Source organism: Felis catus, chromosome D3 (assembly GCF_018350175.1).
Source record: "Felis catus isolate Fca126 chromosome D3, F.catus_Fca126_mat1.0, whole genome shotgun sequence".
NCBI lineage: Eukaryota > Metazoa > Chordata > Mammalia > Carnivora > Felidae > Felis > Felis catus.
This window is the reverse complement of record NC_058379.1, coordinates 58,497,191-58,515,785: the sequence shown is the minus strand read 5'-3', so window position 1 is coordinate 58,515,785 and position 18,595 is coordinate 58,497,191. Positions and strand designations below refer to the sequence as shown.

The 18,595-nt window shown below is 53.8% G+C and overlaps 1 protein-coding gene across 50 annotated transcripts in view; it reads left to right on the top strand.

The window, feature by feature from the left end:
* Window positions 1–18,595, top strand: part of CELF4 (CUGBP Elav-like family member 4) — a 297,686-nt gene that overhangs the window by 89,531 nt on the left and 189,560 nt on the right. The window lies entirely within an intron of this gene.

Sequence of the window (18,595 nt, the reverse complement as noted above, 5' to 3'; positions counted from 1 at the left end):
GGCTCCTACACCACCTAACTGCACCTCAAAGTTTCTGAGATATTCAGATTTGTAACAAATGCAAAGAATGAGGTTCAAACCGCCCCCCCGCCCCGGGTGCATGCACAAGCGCACGCATGCAGGAGTGAAGTCAGGGAGCAGCCTGGGAATCCTTCTGCTGCATATGCTCCCTGAGCAATTTCAGTGCTCCTCCGGCTCTTAGAACGCTGGGCACCTCCGCTGTCTATCGAGCACTGTCGGGAAACTTTGACTTGGGCTAGCGGCATTCCATCCATGAATGGGACTCTTCTCGGCCATTACATTTTCCTCCCGAGGCCCGAGAACCTCGGGTGATGAGAGTGATGCCTTAGCATCACCTGCTCCATGCCCCCATTCTGCAAGGGAGACACAAAAGCTCAAAGAGGGCACATAGCCTGTGAAGGTTCGTGGACATTGGGCACACTGCTGAGATGCCACATTTGGGTCCTTTTTCGCTTGCAACACAGCCTTTATCTCAAAGAGGCCCCATGACTGAGAAATCTGGTAAACGCGTCTTGCTTTGGAAGAGCTGTGGAGGACACCCATTTCCATTAGCTTCCGTATCATGGGGTGTGCTCAGTGCAGTTTTATTACCTTTGAGTGGACAATCCAACAGTGCCTCCAAGTGCATGTCCTGCCAAGCCTGCTTTAATGAACAGACACAAAGTGTGTGTAATTAGCCCAGGGATGGTGTGACAGTGAGTACCAGTAGGCCCCTCGCAAACACTGTTGTTCTCTTAGGTAGACGACATATTCCTGCAGACAACGATGTTGTCTACACTGTTTATTTGCTGCCCAAAATTTTTTGCACCACAGACTTTGCAAAGACTGACTTCTCTCTGCTAAAGTCTAAGTCACTTTCTTATCTGACTTGCTGGTTTCAAAATTTTCAAAGATTGCAACCAACTCCTTAAGGAGGGGCCATCTCACAGATGGAAGGATCTTGCGGTGGGTTCATAGCCCCTCCAGAATGCCTCCCCAGATGGGGTGGACCCACGTGCTCTAACACCCCCCCACCCCGGGTTTCATCAGGAATTGTGCTGCATTGTGAGGTCGGCCGAGTAGGGTAGGTCCCACTGACACCCCTCGTGTCTCTCAGACCTCATGGAATGCTGTGTTGTTTGGTGGGCTTCAGCTAACACCCTGCCTGAGGGTTCCCCAAACACTTCCAACCCGTTAGATCACGGGGCAGGAGCCCCGTCTGGCACCCATCAGGTGATGGAGGCAGACTGACTCTCCAGCCGCCGCTGGAGCCCTCCCTGGCTCTGTGCCGTCTTCCTCTATTCTTATTAAACGATTTATCTGGGGGAACTTAATATTTTCTTTTAGGATAAACTGAGCTAATACGATGTGCTTGTTTTAATTTGTGGGGTTAACTGATCTAATTATCTGTGGCGTTCAGTTAAATCCGTGTGCCTGGGCCGGCTGCAGGTGTGGGCTTTGAATCCTGCCAACAGGAAATCTCTCAAAACGAGCCGATCTAACGCAGCGGGTCCGCTGGTATGAGGGATTTTCTAATAATGCATGAATTTATTAACAGCTAAAGATAAATAGAGGATGTATTTACATTAAACAAATTCACAAGGAACTGTCTGCTGCTTCCCTGCCCCCTTCCAATGAATGCGTCCCCCAACTCACATGCCATCCAGGTTGAGTCCAGAGTAACCCCGAGGGGCCCCCTGAGACTAAAAGTGGATACCTCTGCCCTATGACACTGTGGGGGAGCTGGTCTGGCAGGCATTAAAGATCTGGAGTTTCAGTTAACTCCAGACAAAGGAGCCAGTGATGTCACTTAGGTCCCTAAAAGCTGATGCAGTCTTAGGAGGTGAACAGGTGCCTTCCCCTGGGCTGTGAAGATAGTCTTAGAAATCTGTGTTTGGGGCCGAGAGGTGCACGTCCCAGGGGGAATATATCCCGGGAGGATGACAAGGGAAGGAGAAGGAGTACCTTGCATCTAAAGTGATTTGAAAGACAGATGCCATCCAGCCGGATGTGGGACAGCCTTGGCAGATACAAAGAGTAGCCAGATTGGGGTAGCAGGAGGAGCACCTTGGGAATGAGGAAGAGGGGACGAGGGGCAGCCCGCTACCCACAGGATGTGTTGTGAGGGTCTCCTGGCTTCCTAATCCCACCCTCTGCTGACCCACTGGAAGCTGCCCCATCCCCCATCCGGGGCTCCAGAAACCTCTCAAGGCTGGGTCTGGGATACTAGCACTGTCCAAGGAGACTGGGATTCTAGCTGCAGAAGTTCCACATTGCTTAAAAACACCGCTAGCCTGTACTGTTTGGAAACATGGCTTTGGGATCAGGCCAAGGAGCCCCAGCCGCATTTGAAATGCATTTCCCATTACCTGAGGCCCAGACGCCCTGACAGCCCGAGTCATTCAGTACTGACCTGTTTTCAACCAGCATCAAGCTCTCCGTCTTCCACGTGAATGATCCTGAATGAAGCCACACTTGCAAAGGCACGTGTAGAATAAGCACACATGTGCAAAACGTACATGTGCACATAGATGCAGATGCCTGCACACGCTTTACATTCAACCACGCACACACACTGGGGCTTGTGGCATATACACGTGCACGAAGCTATGTACACATACCAGATGAATGTGCACATGTCAACACACATAGGAAGCACACAGAGGAAGACATGCCTGTGCGTACACAGGCATCCATGCACGTGCCCACACACGGGCACACAGCTGTACGTGTGCACGCACACTCTTCCTCGGGCTCTTTTGGCACTGAAAGAGAACGTAGCTCTACGGGGACAGCTGAAGATAAACTCTTGATTTCTGATTTTCAGAGCAGTTTGGACAAGGTCCTCTGAAATGCATTAAAATGCTAATCACAGCATCTGTCTGAACCCTGGCAGCTGTGTGACTTGGGGGGAAATCGAAACAGAATGGATTCAGGAGCCTGGAACTCCTCCTTGACTCTCCTTGCCTCGCCCTCTCCCTCGTCTCCCCTCTCCCCTCCCTGGCCTGCCCACCACGGCCCCCACGCAGCACCGGCCCTTCTGCCCCCGGCTCCAGCCTGGCCGCGGTGGCCAGGACTTTGCCAGACCGGCGGTCCCAGAGCCGTGGCTCCCCAGTGCTACCAAACAGGGCTGCTGCCCACCCGGCTCTGCCCGAAGTTCCCCCAGTGGAGCTTCCCCCGATTGGCAAGACGGCCTCTCCCCAGCACCAGGGCCTTGCTGCTTCTCTCGCCCCCCAGGAGAGAGCAGAGAAAGTACTAGCACTATCAAAGGTGGATGCTAAAAGCGTGCTCTATTTAACTCAAATGAAGAGCGCTCTGAGGGTGGAATTTTAGGTAGGGTGGCAAGCGAGCCCGGAGAAGCTTTCTGACCACCCCTGATGAGACCATATGTGGACAAGGGAACGGGATGGGGTGATTCATACATCCACACTCCTGGTGACTCTCCTCCACTGCCAAATGACATCCAAACCCTCCTCCACCCTTTCCTGACTGTTAGCCCAGCCCAGCTCCTCTCGACTACCCTGCCTAGCACTAGAATGTAGGACTACCCCAGTGCTCCTGAGTCCCCCGCTTCCCTCGCAGCTTCACACTCCAGGCTTTGCTCTGTCACTTACCTTTGCCTGGCCTCCTGCTGTATCCCAAAGTCTTTGCCAGGCCAATCCTTGGTCATCGTTCCAAACTCAACCTAGACATCACCTTCTCCAGGAAACCTTCCCCAATCTGGATGAAGCTGGGTAAGAGGCTTCCTCCTGTATTCTCAGAAGTTCCTGTTCCTACCTCCGTTTCCAAAGTTTAAACATTCTCTTGTCCAGTTCCTTCCCCAGACTCTATACTCTTGGAGGGCAGGAGCTGGGTCCCACTCATCCCTGTGAGTCCAGCATTGGCACAAGGATTGGCCTGCTAAGTTCTCAATGGTGAGTGAGAACACCGGAATGTGTGAGGGGGTGTGTACCTGAATCCTTAGGACCAGAGCCACTTTATGGAACCCCTCAGTGGAGATCCTGGAAAGATTTTACCCTCACTGCTGGGCCTGGAATGGGCTCTGGTCAGGCTTATGCCCAGCTCCATGTGCCCACACCCCTTTCCTCCCCCCCTCCCCATGAAGATCAATGCTCCCAGCATACCATGGTTCCATTTTTCCTCTTAAGCATCAAACTGTCATTTCACTAAACACCATCTGGAGACTCCTGGCTTCAGCCCCTAGCTTCTTCCAAACTCTTATTAATGTGACGGGTGTTTATTCCTTCTTCCTCCTCTTCCACTTCCTCCAGAACATCTCAGCTCTGCAGCCTGCAGACATTCATCTTCTCTTTGGGGAGCTCAGCTCTGCTGGGGAGGGCGGCCGTCTCAGGCTTGGCTTTAAGCAGCTGACAGTGATAAAGAGCAGACAGAGAGCAAGAGCGAGCTGTGAGGGCCCCTCCTGGAGCTTACTCCCAGCCAGCCTGGGAAGGGGGGGGTGGCAGAGAGATCGTTGAGGAAGGAACCTGGTGTAACTTGGTCTACAGTGGTTTCAACTCTGGCACACTGATCTTTCCAAAATTCCAGGACCTTCGGGCGCCTGGGTGGCTCAGTCGGTTAAGCGTCCGACTTCGGCTCAGGTCATGATCCCGCGGTTCATGAATTCAAGCCCCGCGTCGGGCTCTGTGCTGACAGCTCAGAGCCTGGAGCCTGTTTCAGATTCTGTGTCTCCCTCTCTCTCTCTGCCTCTCCCCCGTTCTTGCTCTGCCTCTCTCTGTCTCAAAAGTAAATAAACGTTAAGCAAAACAAAACAAAACAAAACAAAATTCCAGGACCTTCGCAATGTCCTGGTGGTGCCCAACGAAGCCCAGATTCCTACCCCAGGCCTTGACATTCCAAATCTTCCCGCCCTTCCCAACATCTGCGTCTGCCCCAGCCCCCGAGTGCCCATCTCTGCCACCAGCATACTGTGCACTTCCTTCCTTCCGTGACTTTGCCCATTTTTGTGGCTCTCATCTGAATGCACCTCCCCCCATTTTTTTGCATGTCCTCGAAGGAGGAGCTCACGTATTCGTCCTCCAAACAACCTCCCCTGACAACTCCACCCACACCAACAACCTTCCATGGCCCTTGCGGGAAGGGCCACATCATTTCACGTAGTGATCTAACTAACCCACATTGTATTCATGTATTGTATCTCCCGAAACAGACACAAGACTACCCTGATGGTGCTCACAGCACCCAACCCTAGACTGGGCTGGCACACAGGGGTACACAGTCAATCCCCACTGTCTTAAAGCAAAGGGGATAAGCAGCAATGGCCCCTCTGAGAAGAGCACCAGTTCCTTGAGGGTGCCTGGTTGGCACTGGGGTGCCTGCAGCAGGAGCCCTCCCCCAGTGCCCATGTGGAGGCCCGCCCATTCCGGTCCATCACTGTGGCCCAGCCTGGCAGTCAGAGGCCAGCTCATTCTCCCTGGTAGAGCATTAAGCTAATGCGTGTTGTGTCTCATTAGTGGCATTCTGTTTGTGCCAGGGCCAGGCAGTTTGATGGGTACTTGATTGGATATTCTGTTTATTTATGGCAGGAAAAGCATTCTTTATTGAGGACTGGGCAGCACATTTCTGTCCCTATGGCACTAAGATCCTCTGGCAATCATGCAATTATAAATTAAGACTAAATAAATAATATATAATAAGCAATAAAGACTGCATGCCTCCATGTAAAGAGCTCTCCTTGGACAGGCCTCAGCATCACCCCATAGCTAGGCCTAGAGACCCAGCAGAACCCCAGCCTGAGAGACACTGGCCATCCCAAGCTCTTGGCTGGGTTCTCTACCAAGGCGAGCATTAGCGTCCTCAGTCATAGCACCTGAGTGGGAAGCATGCCTGCATTGACAGAAAACCTTTAACTTTCTGCTGCCATTGATTCTCACAAATCCTTGAGGAAGGGAAAGCAGGTATTATTATGTCTAATTGATATGTATGGAAACGAGTTGAGGCCCGTGGAGGCTGAGAGACCTGCCCAGGGCCACAGGGAAAGGCATTGTCCTGCCCTGTGCCCCTTGATCTCTCATAGGCTGGTCAGGATGCGGGCAGGAGGTGGAGAATCTTCCAAGGATGGGAGGTTGGTGCTACCATCCTTCCAAGGGGGGAGGGAAGAGAGCAAAAATCCATAGCCCGCCTCAGAGCCGACCCCTCCCCACTCATCATCATGCCTGAGCCACCCCGTCTGCCCTCCTGTCTCAGGGATGAGTCAGTGAGAGATTGCCACCCATCCCCAGCTTCTTGGGCCTGGGGAAGCAGCGATGGGGAAGGCAGAGGGAGAAGGTCAAGGCCTGAGTTCTGAGAACTAGTCACGGCTGAGGACAGGGAATGTCCATGAATCTACTGGAAGAAGGTGTAGGCCCTCAGCTGTGTGGGGTCAGAGATGGAAGTGTGCATAGCAGGGCCTAGACTGAGTGGCTGGAGGAGTCTTGGGGGACAGGAGAGTCCACGGGGACCTTTGTACCCACTGGGAATGCATGCCAAGTGGGGAGTTATCCTGGGAGTATATCTGAGGACATGAGGCCAGGGTCCTCCTCTGGGCAGGTCACTGGTGTGGAATGGGCTGAGCAGGCTGGGTTTCCAAGTCTGGAGATGACACTGTAGCCAGGGCAAGCTGCAAAGGGGGCTTGATACGCCCTATCTGTGAGATGCACCCCCTCCAGAGGCTGCTGGGATCAGGAAGTACTGGGAGCTGTGAAATTCACAATGGGCTGGGACTCTCAGCCAGCCCAGCGGCAAACCACACCTCCACACCTCCACACCTCCACACCCGGACACCGGGCCAGCCAGAGTGCCCCTGCGCATTCCAGGCAGAGTCCTGTGTGGTATGGCAGACGTGGACAAAGATCGTACATCTCCCCCAAGGGAGAGTGTCTCTTCATGAGACCCAGCCAGGGGCCTGGAAAGGTCATTCTGAGTGCATCCTGGAGCCAGAACAGTTCTGGGAGAGGCGGGCTGGGCCTTGACGACCTCTCTGAGAGCCTCCAGCTAGAGGCCTGGAGGCACCAAAAAGGATTTGCACTCAGGCAGGCTGTAGGTCTTGCTGTACAAATGCAACCTGTATTGCATTCAACACCCCCCACCACCCCCTCCCCGCTTTCTCCCACTCCTTCTCTGCTCTTCCTCTTCATCCTCGCAAAAACTAATTGTCTCTCTCACCAGCCTGCGCCCGGTGCTTTCGAGAGGTTTATGCATGAAACTAATTATGCACCGCTAATTTGGAAGCTAGCAGCTTTCCCGTTAACGTTCATTTGATTTGGGTTGTTCTGCTGAGTGGCATTTCTGTAAATATGCCACAGGGCTGGGGGCCTATCGGGGAGGGTAACCTGAGTTTGGGGTCAAGAGGAGGGGCCTGGAGATCTGGGGATGGCCAGGTGTGATGTGATCCTTGTGAAGGAGAAGACAGGAGGCACCATTACCATAAACCAGGGGAGGCCTCATTAGCAACCCTGGATGGTCCTGTAGTAGGAATCTGACTGCAAAATGTCACACTCAGTTGGGGTGGGGACAGAGTGGAAAACTGGCCACAAAGATTAAAAAGTGCTAGGTTCCCAGGAGTGCCCAGTGGGCATGGGCTCTGTGCAGGGCAGTAGCTGGGACTGGCCCTCATCTCTAGGTGAGCACTGAGAAAGCCGGGTCTGGAGAGGGGCCCTGGGCAATGAGAGAGGTCATTGGCCCGAGAAGTTCCCTCCAAGGAAAGATCTCAAGCCCCGGTGAGTGATCCCACTTTGGTCCTGGAGGGCTGGTGTCTGAGGGTCAAGGAGGGAATGGGGTAGGCAGGGCTTGGAGGAAGGACGGCTCTCTTCCTGACCTGCTGTAGCCAGGCCAGCTTCCTGGGCCCATGCCTGCTCAGTCACACAAAGCCCTGTGCCCAGAAATCTCTGCTGTCACCATTTTGGAATTCTTAATTTCTGAACAAGGAGCTTTGCATTTTCAATTAGCACCCGCCAATTATGTGAACAGTCCTGTCAAAACCACTGAGTCTCACATGGGCCCTGAACTCATCGAAGATGTTCTCTGGGGACTTCTGTGCATTCATTGTGCCTCCTGGAAAAGGAGCTCCCTAGGGACCAGGGCTGGGTCTTCTCAAGTTGTCCCCCAGAGTGCAAGCTGGGCTCCAGGAAATGCTCTGCAAAGAACTGAAGCATTTGACTTGGTTCTTAGGCACTGAGCACCCATGCTGTCAAAGATAAGTCACGTTGAGCCATCTATTCACGAGCGCTGCCTTTTCCCCTTTTCCTCAATGGCCCGGGAGCACCTCCCAGTAATCCACTCCTGTCTCCCAGCAAACGTGGGAGCCCCAGCTCCTACCTCAACATAGAAGCGTGGATGTCAGCACCTGCCACAGCGTCGGTGCATGGACGCTGACAGGCTCACTGTCGACTGCAATCTCTGGTGGCCAGGAGCCCGCAAGGCTGGCAGTTTGGAAATCTCAGGGCAAGTCCGCAGGGGAGGGATTAGCAGGGAAGTCAGATGATGCCTGCAGGGCTTGAGAATGGCCAGCCAGACAGGAAGGCCTCTAGGGGAGCACAGAAGAAGGTGGGACAAGGAGAGGTGGCACCCAGGCCAGCAGTGGGAACCCTAGATTTCTACCCTGAGGGCTGTGGGACAAACTGCCCCCTGGGGACCATTGGACACCCCCGGGGAGATCAGCAACCCAACCTCACTTCTCCTTTTTCCTTCCTGAGACCTCCAGGCAATGCCAGAGGATGTGTTTGGGGACCGAAACGCAATGCCGAGATCACCTCCCACCTCTGCTGGGCTCTGGGGTGGGAGCTCCGGGGAACACAGCATTTGCAGTAGAGTTGCAGCTCATTGCTTGCCCTGCTCTGTTGCCTGCTCACTGTGCACCAAATGTGTATCACTTACTGTCCCTGGGCCACACTTCCCTCTCCCGTGGAATGAATTTGCTCCTCCCAGGAACCCTTTCAGCAGTACCACTGTGACCGCCCTCTCAGTTACCCGCCATCCTGCCTTGTCCCGAGTGCCCTCACCCACAGTCAGACATACCCAGGTCCTAATTCCAGCCCAGCCAGGCCAACCATGTGGCCTCTGAGATAATCTCTTAACTGCTCTGGGCCTGCCTCTGTCTCCTTTCCTGCAAAACGCACATGGTGAAGCCTCCCTTTGTGGGGCTGTCGAGAGGAGGCGGTGATGGCAGCCACTCCTAAGTAGGAGCTACTCCTGTGACTCGGTGGCCACGCTGACGTGCACCCACATGGCTTGGTGGAGAGGTTCTGGCTGCCTGAGACGCTGTTCCTCCTCTCACCTGCACTAAAACTGGTCTCATCCTTGACAACAAACATCAAGCCCTGCCTCCTCCAGGGGTCCCCAATGGATGAACTCCTACAGGACTCAACAGTGAATCAGCCTCCATGCCTCTGAGTTAACTAGCTGCTTCTGTGGGGTGGCTCTTGTCTTACAAGCCACTTACCAGCCTACATCTCCTCCCCTGAGTCTCACACTCTCGGCACACAGTAGACAGCCAGGGAGCTGTTGAATGGAATGCACGTACCTTGTGCGTGACATTCTGGGTCTTCCTTGCATGGAGTGAGTTGTATTCTATGGCGTTTCCTTCCCCTGAAGGGATCTGAGTGTCATTTTCCAGCAGGCTTGTTCCATTCCCACAGCCAACCTTGGGAGACCCGCCTCCCACCTAGAGGCAATGGGCACAACTGTTACTTGATGTTGACTCAAGGTTCCATTACTTTCCAAGGCCGTCTGAGAGGCAGGCCTCATGCCGAGCCATATTGACCAGACCTCTGTGGCAACCAATGCTGAGTAATGGTTCAAATGGTAACCAGCATTAGCAAATAGTTCCTGTGATAATTGCAGCCTAATTTGTGTGTGTGCACATGAATTAGCATGCATCTGTATGCCATTAGCACTCTGAATTATCTCCTGAGCAGCAATGCTTGCCTCGGGCCCTGTGGACAAAGCCAACAGTGAGACATATCTAGAGCTCAATTTCTTCTCTCGGAACAAAGGACAGAAAATGGTTTTAAGGAAGGGAAAGCATATGCCTCAAGGCTGCTTCTTGACTCCCTCCATAAACTGAACCTCAGGCCATCCCAAGGCACTAAAGCAGAGAAAGTCAGGAGGTCCAGACCTCATCACTTTTAGTCATTGGCCCAGACCAGGTCCTCAGCTGGGACCTCTCCAGGGGTTCCTGGGAAAGAAACGAGGGCAATTCAGGAGCTCTTCACTCAGCAGAAGAGCTGGATTCCTAGTTGGGCTGTAGAGAGGAGCATGTTCCATTTTAAATGTGTCCGGGGAGTCATTTGAAGTGAGTGATCACCTCCTGACTTGAGTTTTTGTATCACAGACTTCCAGAGAGCAGAGCCCCTTGGTGTTAAGATCTCTGCACGGACCCAGTCATGTTCAGACATGGCGAGCCCTGGGCGGTAGTGATACTTAGGAAAGTTCCTGAAGGTGCCCCTGTGGTGGCTTCTGGGTCGATTCTTTCTACTGCATCCCTCCTGGCCAATACTGCCTGTCCATTTAGAATTTGAACTACTAGTTTTTTGTAAGAAGTACCTGGAATCATGCCATTTAAACCCCGTTTTCCAAGGATATGTATATTTAGAAGACTGTGTCCCCACATATACATACAAAAAACACTCACCCGAGCACAGTGTTCCTAAGTTGGTGTGGTGTTAAAGACCGAATGTGTCCAAAAGTGACCAAGTTTGATTGCATCACTTAAGAGTCGACGTTGGCTCAGGTCATGATCTCACAGTTTGTGAGTTCAAGCCCCGCATTGGGCTCTGTGCTGACAGCTCAGAGTCTGGAGTCTGCCTCGGATTCTGTGTCTCCTCTGTCTCTGCTCCTCCCCCAGTTGCATTCCCTCTCTCTCTCTCTCAAAAATGAATAAACATTAAAAACAATTTATCAGAAGGCAGATAATCCAGGTATAAGAAGTAGAATCAGAAAATGCAGCAGGGCTCTAACATTGGTGACGAGCACTATAAGCAATGTCAGACTTGAAACAGCCCCAGGTTCTCCAACCAAGAGGAGCTTTGCAAGCAACGAAGGTTCTGCAAGCAGAGCCAAGCTCTATAGACAGCAGGTGGATACTGATAAGCACAGCCTACAAAGCCAGCATCTGCTAAAGATGTTAGATTCTACAATTAGTCCCTGGATCTGAAGCTAGTGAAGAACTCTGCAAGCAAGGATGGGCTCTGCAAACAACAGGCTCCACAAACTGCTTCAGGCTCTGCAAACTTTAATGAATTTGCAAGAAATACCAGGCTCTGCAAGCCCAAGAGACTTGACAAGTGGCAGCAAGCTTTGCAGAGAGTGATGAGCTCTGTGGGCAATGCCTGGTTCTGCTAACAATGAACTCTTCAAACAGCAACAGGCTCTAACGTCAGTGATGAGCCCTTTAAGAAACAGCTGGTTCTGCAAGCAGCAATAGGTTCTGCAAACGTCGATCAGCAGGGATGAACTCTGTAAGCAATAGCAGAGGTGCTGCAGACCACATCAAAGCCTCCTGTGTCTTGGAAAGCTCTGTCCATTCTCGAAGAGCTCTGTCCATACCTAGTCATGAGCACTCCTTCCATGTAGGCCCATGGGTGATGACAAGATACCCTCTTCAGCAACACTTGGATGGGATGACCAGTGTCCTCCGTGAAGTTTCCTCTGGTGGTACATCCTGTTTAGGGCAAAGAAAACTCCATGGGGGTGGGTGTTCCAGTGGGAGGTGGTGCCAGGGACAGGTGTGGAGGTCACCAAAACAGGTGCTTAGACATTCACGCTCATGAGGAAGAAGCTGCACCCTAATGGAAGGAAAGACACCTAGGGCAGAGCAGCCTCAGTCACCCACAGAAGGTGGCTGTCCCCAGTCTGTCACCTCACCGTCATTGGGAAGGACCCTTGACCAAAATAGTCCTTCCGCCTAGCCTATCTCCGATGTCTGAAATCCCACCCTGAGAGCTTACACCATCTGAATCGAAGCCTGACCCTTGTTAAAATGAAATCACCACCCACCCACCCACTCTCCCAACACCCTCAGCCTGCCACCTCAGTGTGAATCAGCTCATCATGTCCTCTCCCGGGTGATAGACATCCAAGAGCAGCGTCTGAGGTGTGTGGGAGCCGGCTCGCGCCTGGATCCTGAGAGCATCGGATATTATGCCAGTGAAGGCTGGGGCGGAAGCAAAAAGACAACTTGTAGGTCAGGCTTCAAAGTGGAAGGGTGAGGGTGCACAATCCCACCAGGCCAAAGACTCCTGGGAAAGCTGGGATCCAAAGATGGAATGGCCTTCTGGGTGTCCCTCAGGGCAGTGGGTGCTGAGTAGGAAAGAGGAGGGGGAGCGGGAGCTGGGGATGGTCTTCTGGCTGCAGGATGTGAGGTCTGCTCCCAGGCTGAGCTCCCAGACCTTGTCAATAGCAGGAAGCCTTGCTTGGTTAATTAATGAGTTATTCAGGCTGACCCTTGATCTCTGGAGCAAATCAAGGGCTTTGTGTAGCTCCTATTAACTCCCTGGATTTGCTCAGCAGCTGCCTGGGAGGTGGGCTGGTGGAAGCCTCCTCTCCCTCTCCTCTCCAGGCTCTGCACTCTCCCAGAGGCTAATGGAATGCTCAGCCCTGGCTTTCAGAGTCTCAAAGTGACAGAGAGCTCACCTGAGTGTCCTGGGCAGGGCTTTCAGAAGGGGCAACCCTTCACAGAGAAGGAGTAAGGCCTGGTCCATTCAGCGATGGCCCAGATGCACCTAGGGGCCACCATCAGCCATAGACGCAGCACCAGGCAGACCACGGAGGTGACAAAGGTCACGTGCAGCCAGCTCTTTAACCCGCAAAGAGAACCAAAGACACTCAGAGCCCCTCTCATTTCCCAGGAAACAGCCTGGCTTCTGCGAGCAACCCAGCAATAACACCAACCTCCTCCCACTCCAACTGCACTCGGAGGTCGCGGGCAGGTCTCAGAAGCTTCCTCAGGAGAGGTGCCACCCCAGGGAGAGTTGTTGCCAGGAAGGGCCTGGAAAAGGGAGGTCTGTGGGCCAGGCTCATGCTACAGGCCTTTGGGGGTGGGATACTGTTGCATCCAAGTATGAGGAAGGGGACGGAGAAGTGAGATGAACCCCAGGCATGGAGCCCCAAGGCTAGGGGAGCTTCCCGACGCTCCGTCTCAGGCCATGTCCCTCGCCTGGTGGAAGTAACTGCCAAACTGGTGGCCTGGAGCGTGCATGTGGTCTCTGCCTCCCATGAGCACCGCTGTGCTTCATCAGGAATGAGCCCTGCAGTGAGCATCGGCAGGATGGCACAGTCCTGGCTCTGCTCTTCATGGATGCGTGCCACCTGGTCTCCCAGGGCTCAGTTTCCCCAGCTGTAAATGGGGACTAAGAAGACCCACCCTGCCTTTGACCCAAGAGAACCCAACTAGAAGATGGCAGCAGAAGCCCCCCGAGCAAGATGCAGCCCTGTAGGTAAGGGAGTCAAGTTCATCAAGGAGCTGGCTGGCCCTGAGTCCTTTGAGAGGGTCCCTTAGGGACCGTGTGCTGTCAGAGTGCAGGCTGGTCAGGGCAGGACAAAGCAGGCCACTAACCAGGGCCTGCACAGAAAGAGAGCCCCACTCCCCTCCTCAGTCCATCCAGAGCCCCAGGCTGGTGGAAGCAGGCCTGTGTCTTCAACAAACCAGCACCATAGGGCGCACCCCCACAGAAGCCCTGCTTGCGTCCCTGCCAAGCACCGTGATGGAGAGTGGGTTTCAGTATGTAGAAATGGAGATGAGGCCTGAGGAGGGAAGGGAAAGGCTGGAGGAGCCGCCTTGGAGGAGAGGAGAAGCAGGGACAGTTGGATCTGGGAGAAGCCTAGGGCAGTCAGGCAGCCAGAGAGGACAGTGCTGGCCCAGAAGCCAGATGCAGGTTCTGGGGACCCCTGCCACAGGGTGGTTACAAACCCTCAGAGGCCTTCAGAATGAGGGCAGAAGCCTCGGGGCCCAGAATCCAGAATCCCTCACAAGGACTCAATTCGAGGCACTAGAGACACAAGAGTAAGCAAGCCCTCAGGGAGCTTCCAGTCTGTGCGGGAGACAGACAGACCAAAAGCAAGGAAGCCATAAGAGCCTCAAGTGGAGAAGCTTCCAAGCCCTGGGGGTGTGAGGGGGCTTTCCCTGGCTCCAAGTTTGTGATCAGCCATTTTCTGAAATAGACCGCCTGCAGTAAGCAGGGGTTTGAGATCTCACGTTCCTGGAGTCCCAGTGGGCTGCAAGCGTCCACCATCCCTCCACCACATTGTTACCTGGTTGCAAATACTGACGGTGTAGCGATAGCCTGGGTTCCGCAGGATTGGGCTCAGACCTGCCTGCTCTGGTTCCCCAATTACTGGTCTTGAAAAGAAGGGGTTCTCAGCCCTTGGGGAGCTCCCAGGTGAGTTCCCTCCTGCCAGGAGTGCAGCAGGGAGGACAGCTTGGGTGTGGCTGCTGCTCCAGGGCTGTGCTTTCCCAGGATGAGGAGACGCTGGGAGTGCAGGGCAAGCAGATGTGTGTGAGAATTGAGGAGGAGGAAGTGAAAGAGGAGGAGGGAAGGGAGAAAAATAGGTAGAGAAATTCTAAAAGGAGGGAATCTCACTCACAAGCACCCTTGGAATAAATTAAATCCCAAGTCTTAAGACAAAGGAAGGGAGGATTCCTTTTTGCCCAGATATGAGATGCTCCGTACTGGGCACGCTTCATCCTTTGGAAGGTGTGAGCAGGTAGGCCTGAGAAACCCACTGCCTTCCCATCCGTGCCTCCCGCCTCTAAATGCGCTAAATCCATCAAACTAAATGAAAGCAGCTGCTGTTTTACGGAAATAAAAGGTTCTCATATTAAAAAGCCCAGAGATTTTGAATGGAGAGAGAGGGAATATATACAAATGTAGATTTTCCCACCAAAGTACCACTTAGCTATGCAAACCTTAGGCAGCCCTGGCAAACGCTTTCCCCAGTGGGGGTGGGGTGGGACATTGGCCCCGTAGGGACTGACTCCAAGGATGTGTGCCTTGTCCTCCGAGTGTGGCCACAACGAACAAGGGATCAATGGCTGTTAGTTAACTGATGGCCATTCTCCTCATGAGGGGCCTTGGCACATCTAGAGGCTGTTTCCTGAGCATGGTAAGGTGGAAACAATGTGTTTAATAGACTCTTTCATTCCCAAGGTTAATCATGTGATTTAAAAAAGTATATCTTTTAGTGTGTTAATAGCCCCCCATGGAGACAGTTCATTAAACAAAGCATGATATTCAGAGCAAAGTCTCCTTTGCAGGCTGACTCTATTTCTTTTGCCTGATACCCGATGGACATTTCCACAGGGACAGGTGTCCACCTGTCATGTAGCCATGACTTGTGTCGATGTGGTTTCACTGAATGCCTTGCACATTCCTGGGATATGAGCAAAGCTGAGAGTGAAAGCAGGGAAGATTTAAGCCGCATGCCTTCCTTCAGGGAATTTACGTGACGTTAGGTCAGGAGATGCACAAACCCAGGTGAACCAGGGAGAATCCGGGAGAGCATGCGGGGAGCTAACTGTTCTGAGGCAGGTGCTGACGGGTGTAGGAAGGAAGCCAGTGAAGGGTTACTGATCCCTCTGCAACCAGCAGTGGGTCACCGGGGGAGCCTGCTGGTCTTACGGGGGCCATTTGAATGGGGTGAGCCCCTGGGCTTCTAGGGCTCCTTTGTGGAGCAGAGTTTCCAACCTCTGGCACCGAGTTCAGGGAGGCGCGTCCCCTGGCGCCTCCTAGCACCTTTCAGAGCAGTGAGAAGCTACTTCTCACCTGATAGAATGCAAAGGGGTGAGATTTACTTGGTGGACAAATCCTTGCAACGCTGTATACAGTTTTTTGGAGTTCTGTTGGGCCTGAATTACACCTTCCCCTTTCTTAATGTGATTAGGCTCGGTTAGCAGCAAGGGAATAGGGTTTGGGCTGGAAGGACAGATGAGTGAAGAGGAAGCATGACGGGGGAAGGGGGTGATACGAACTAGAGGAAACTGCCTTCGGAAGGGCACCTCATCTAACCCTAAGCAAGGCCCAAGGTCAACCTCAGTGACAGGACTTGGGTGGACCTGGTGGCGAAGGGGTAGAAGGTGGGAGTGGAAGAGGGGTGGGGGCAGGGAGAAAATCGGCCCCTGCCCCTGAGAAGTTCATGATTCCTTCAAGGGAAATAAGTTTCTCTACTTTACCTTATTTATCACTAGCAGAAAAAGTGGGCAGAGGCTCCTGTTCCCAGGCTGCTGACCATCAGGTGACCGCATGGAGTCACCTCCACGTCCTGCCTTGGAGGCCCTCCATGTTCCGTCCGCATCCTACCCTCAGCCGTAAGCCCTGGCCAGCCAGCTTGCTCGCGATTGTCTCCCGCTACACTGAGCCATTGCCCCTGAGGGCCCCCCCACCTGAAATGACCGCTCTCCGTCCCAGCCTTTCCCAGTTCAATGTCAGCTCCTTGTCCGAACTCCCACATCCCTTAGGATGTGGGCTGGCACCCTCCAGCCCAAGTGAAGGGTCCTAGAAGGGACCAGTTCTTCACCAGGGAAGAGCACACAGTGGGTTGTCAGTGGAGATGCCATCTGCACTTGGAACGCCCTCCTAGCGGCCCCCAGGGCGGTTAGGGAACGTTCAGGGGTATCAGCGTTGGGCTCAGGGGTTAGGGGGCACCCCAGACACGCAGCCTGTTCTCTCTGAACTGCCTCTTGGTGTACATCTGTTCTTTCAACAAACAGCAGCAGCACACGGCAGAATGTGGTCAGCGGGGTAAAATGAGTGCAGTAGGAAGTAGTGGCAAGTAAGTCGGACCCCGTGAGAAAGATGATTTCTGAAGGTGGAGAAGAGGAAGAAGGGCCGTCCAGGTAGAAGAAGCGACTGGTCAAGGGCCAGGTGCAGAATGTCCAGGTAGAAGAAGCGACTGGTCAAGGGCCAGGTGCAGAAAGTGTATTCAGGAAACCGGAGGGGGTGTCAGAGTGGAGGCTGGGGGTCGGGCCCCCTCCGGAGGGCCTGCAATCGCCTAGGGGGCAACGCGATTCTGCAGGCTGGCTGAGTCGCACACAGACAGGTGACATGCCAGCCCTGTCTCAGACTCACCCCTGCGGTGGGCACCAGGGAGGGACGGGAGGCAGCAGGTATCTGGCCTGGGGCTATGTTAGGGTCTCCGCTGTGCAGAAGGGGAGGTGGTGAATTCTATAGCCTTTTCAGGATTAAGAAAAGGGAGGAGTCAGGGTGAGAGTGTATGTCAAGGGTAAGAAGTGTGGGGGTTTATTTTGCTTGTTTGTTTTTGTTTTCGCTCCTTTATTTATTCAGCAAATATTTGTGGAAAACTTACAAACATAGGGCCTGGGAGAGAGAGGGAGAGATGGTTCCTTGAGCACTATCCCATGGACTTGGGGGAAACAGAAGGCTGGGTGTTTCAATGGCAGGGGCACCACTGACACTGACTCTCATGCAGAAATCCTTCCCCACAGACAGCTGCTCTACTTCCAACACGATGCAGGAGATGACGTTTTTAGCCCCTCAGAGTTGTAGCTTTACTACTTACTACAGACAGAAGGTACTGGGGCGGCACCAGGCCACCAGTGAACTGTTCGCCAGGGCCCGGGCCAGGGCAGACATAGATCTCTGGGTCCACCTCAGGATCCCACGAGCATGACCACCCAGAGGGAGTGGCCTTGGCAGGGTAGGTGACACCTGTTTCCCCATCTGTGTGGACTTTAGAGTCCTGACCTCAAGGCTTGTGAGGGAACCACACCGTGGTGCACAGAGTTTCTACCCACGGCACCTGCATGTGGCGGCTGCTTGATAAGCAGTGGCTGTTATTATTCCCGCTGCTGTTATCGCTATCGTTATATTACCAAGCGTGGCTCGGGGTGGTGTGTGTTCAACTGCCACCATCGCTAGGGGCAGGGCCGTCAAAGATGCTCCGTCCTGGGAGGTCTTGCCCCGAGAAGGGACCAGTGGAAGCCAGGCAGGGTCTGGGCTCTGGCACCAGCTAGCGGAGCCTTGCCTGCCTGGCAAGAAGGGGGCATGGATGCTGAGGAAGGTGGGGTAGGCAGAAAGTGCTGGAACACCTCTAGTACCTCTGGGTTTGCTTGAGTGGGGAGCGGGCTGGGGGGGGGGTGTTTGTGGAGGCCCAGCAGATCCAGCAGATGAAAACCCCACTCCACCCAGGCCCCACTAGATACAGGGGTGAGGGTCCGGGTGGCCCAGAGGGAAGAGCAGGTGACAGTGAGGGAACAGAGCCAGCAGCAGGTCTTGGGCTGCCCAGAGGGATCCCACTTGACATGTGATGGCCCCTCCGGGTGTGCTGACGAGGGCGCTAAGTACAGCCGGCCTCCCCGAGACCTCTGTCAGGAGCCACTGAGCTGTGAACACACACTCTAATGTGGCCCAGCTTGGCTTCCAGGGGAGGGTCCTCTGAAAGGGGAGTGTAAGGCAGGGTTGTGGCCCATACATCCCCCAACATATACACGGGCATGCACACACACACACACACACACACACACACCTCCGTGTATCAGGCTCACATCCCTGGACCACAGTGCTCTGCCTGGGCCCCAGTGGCATCTCCTCGGTGTCCCTCTCCTCCCGAGCAAGGTTGCCCTCCTCCACCCTCCCCCTGCTGTCTT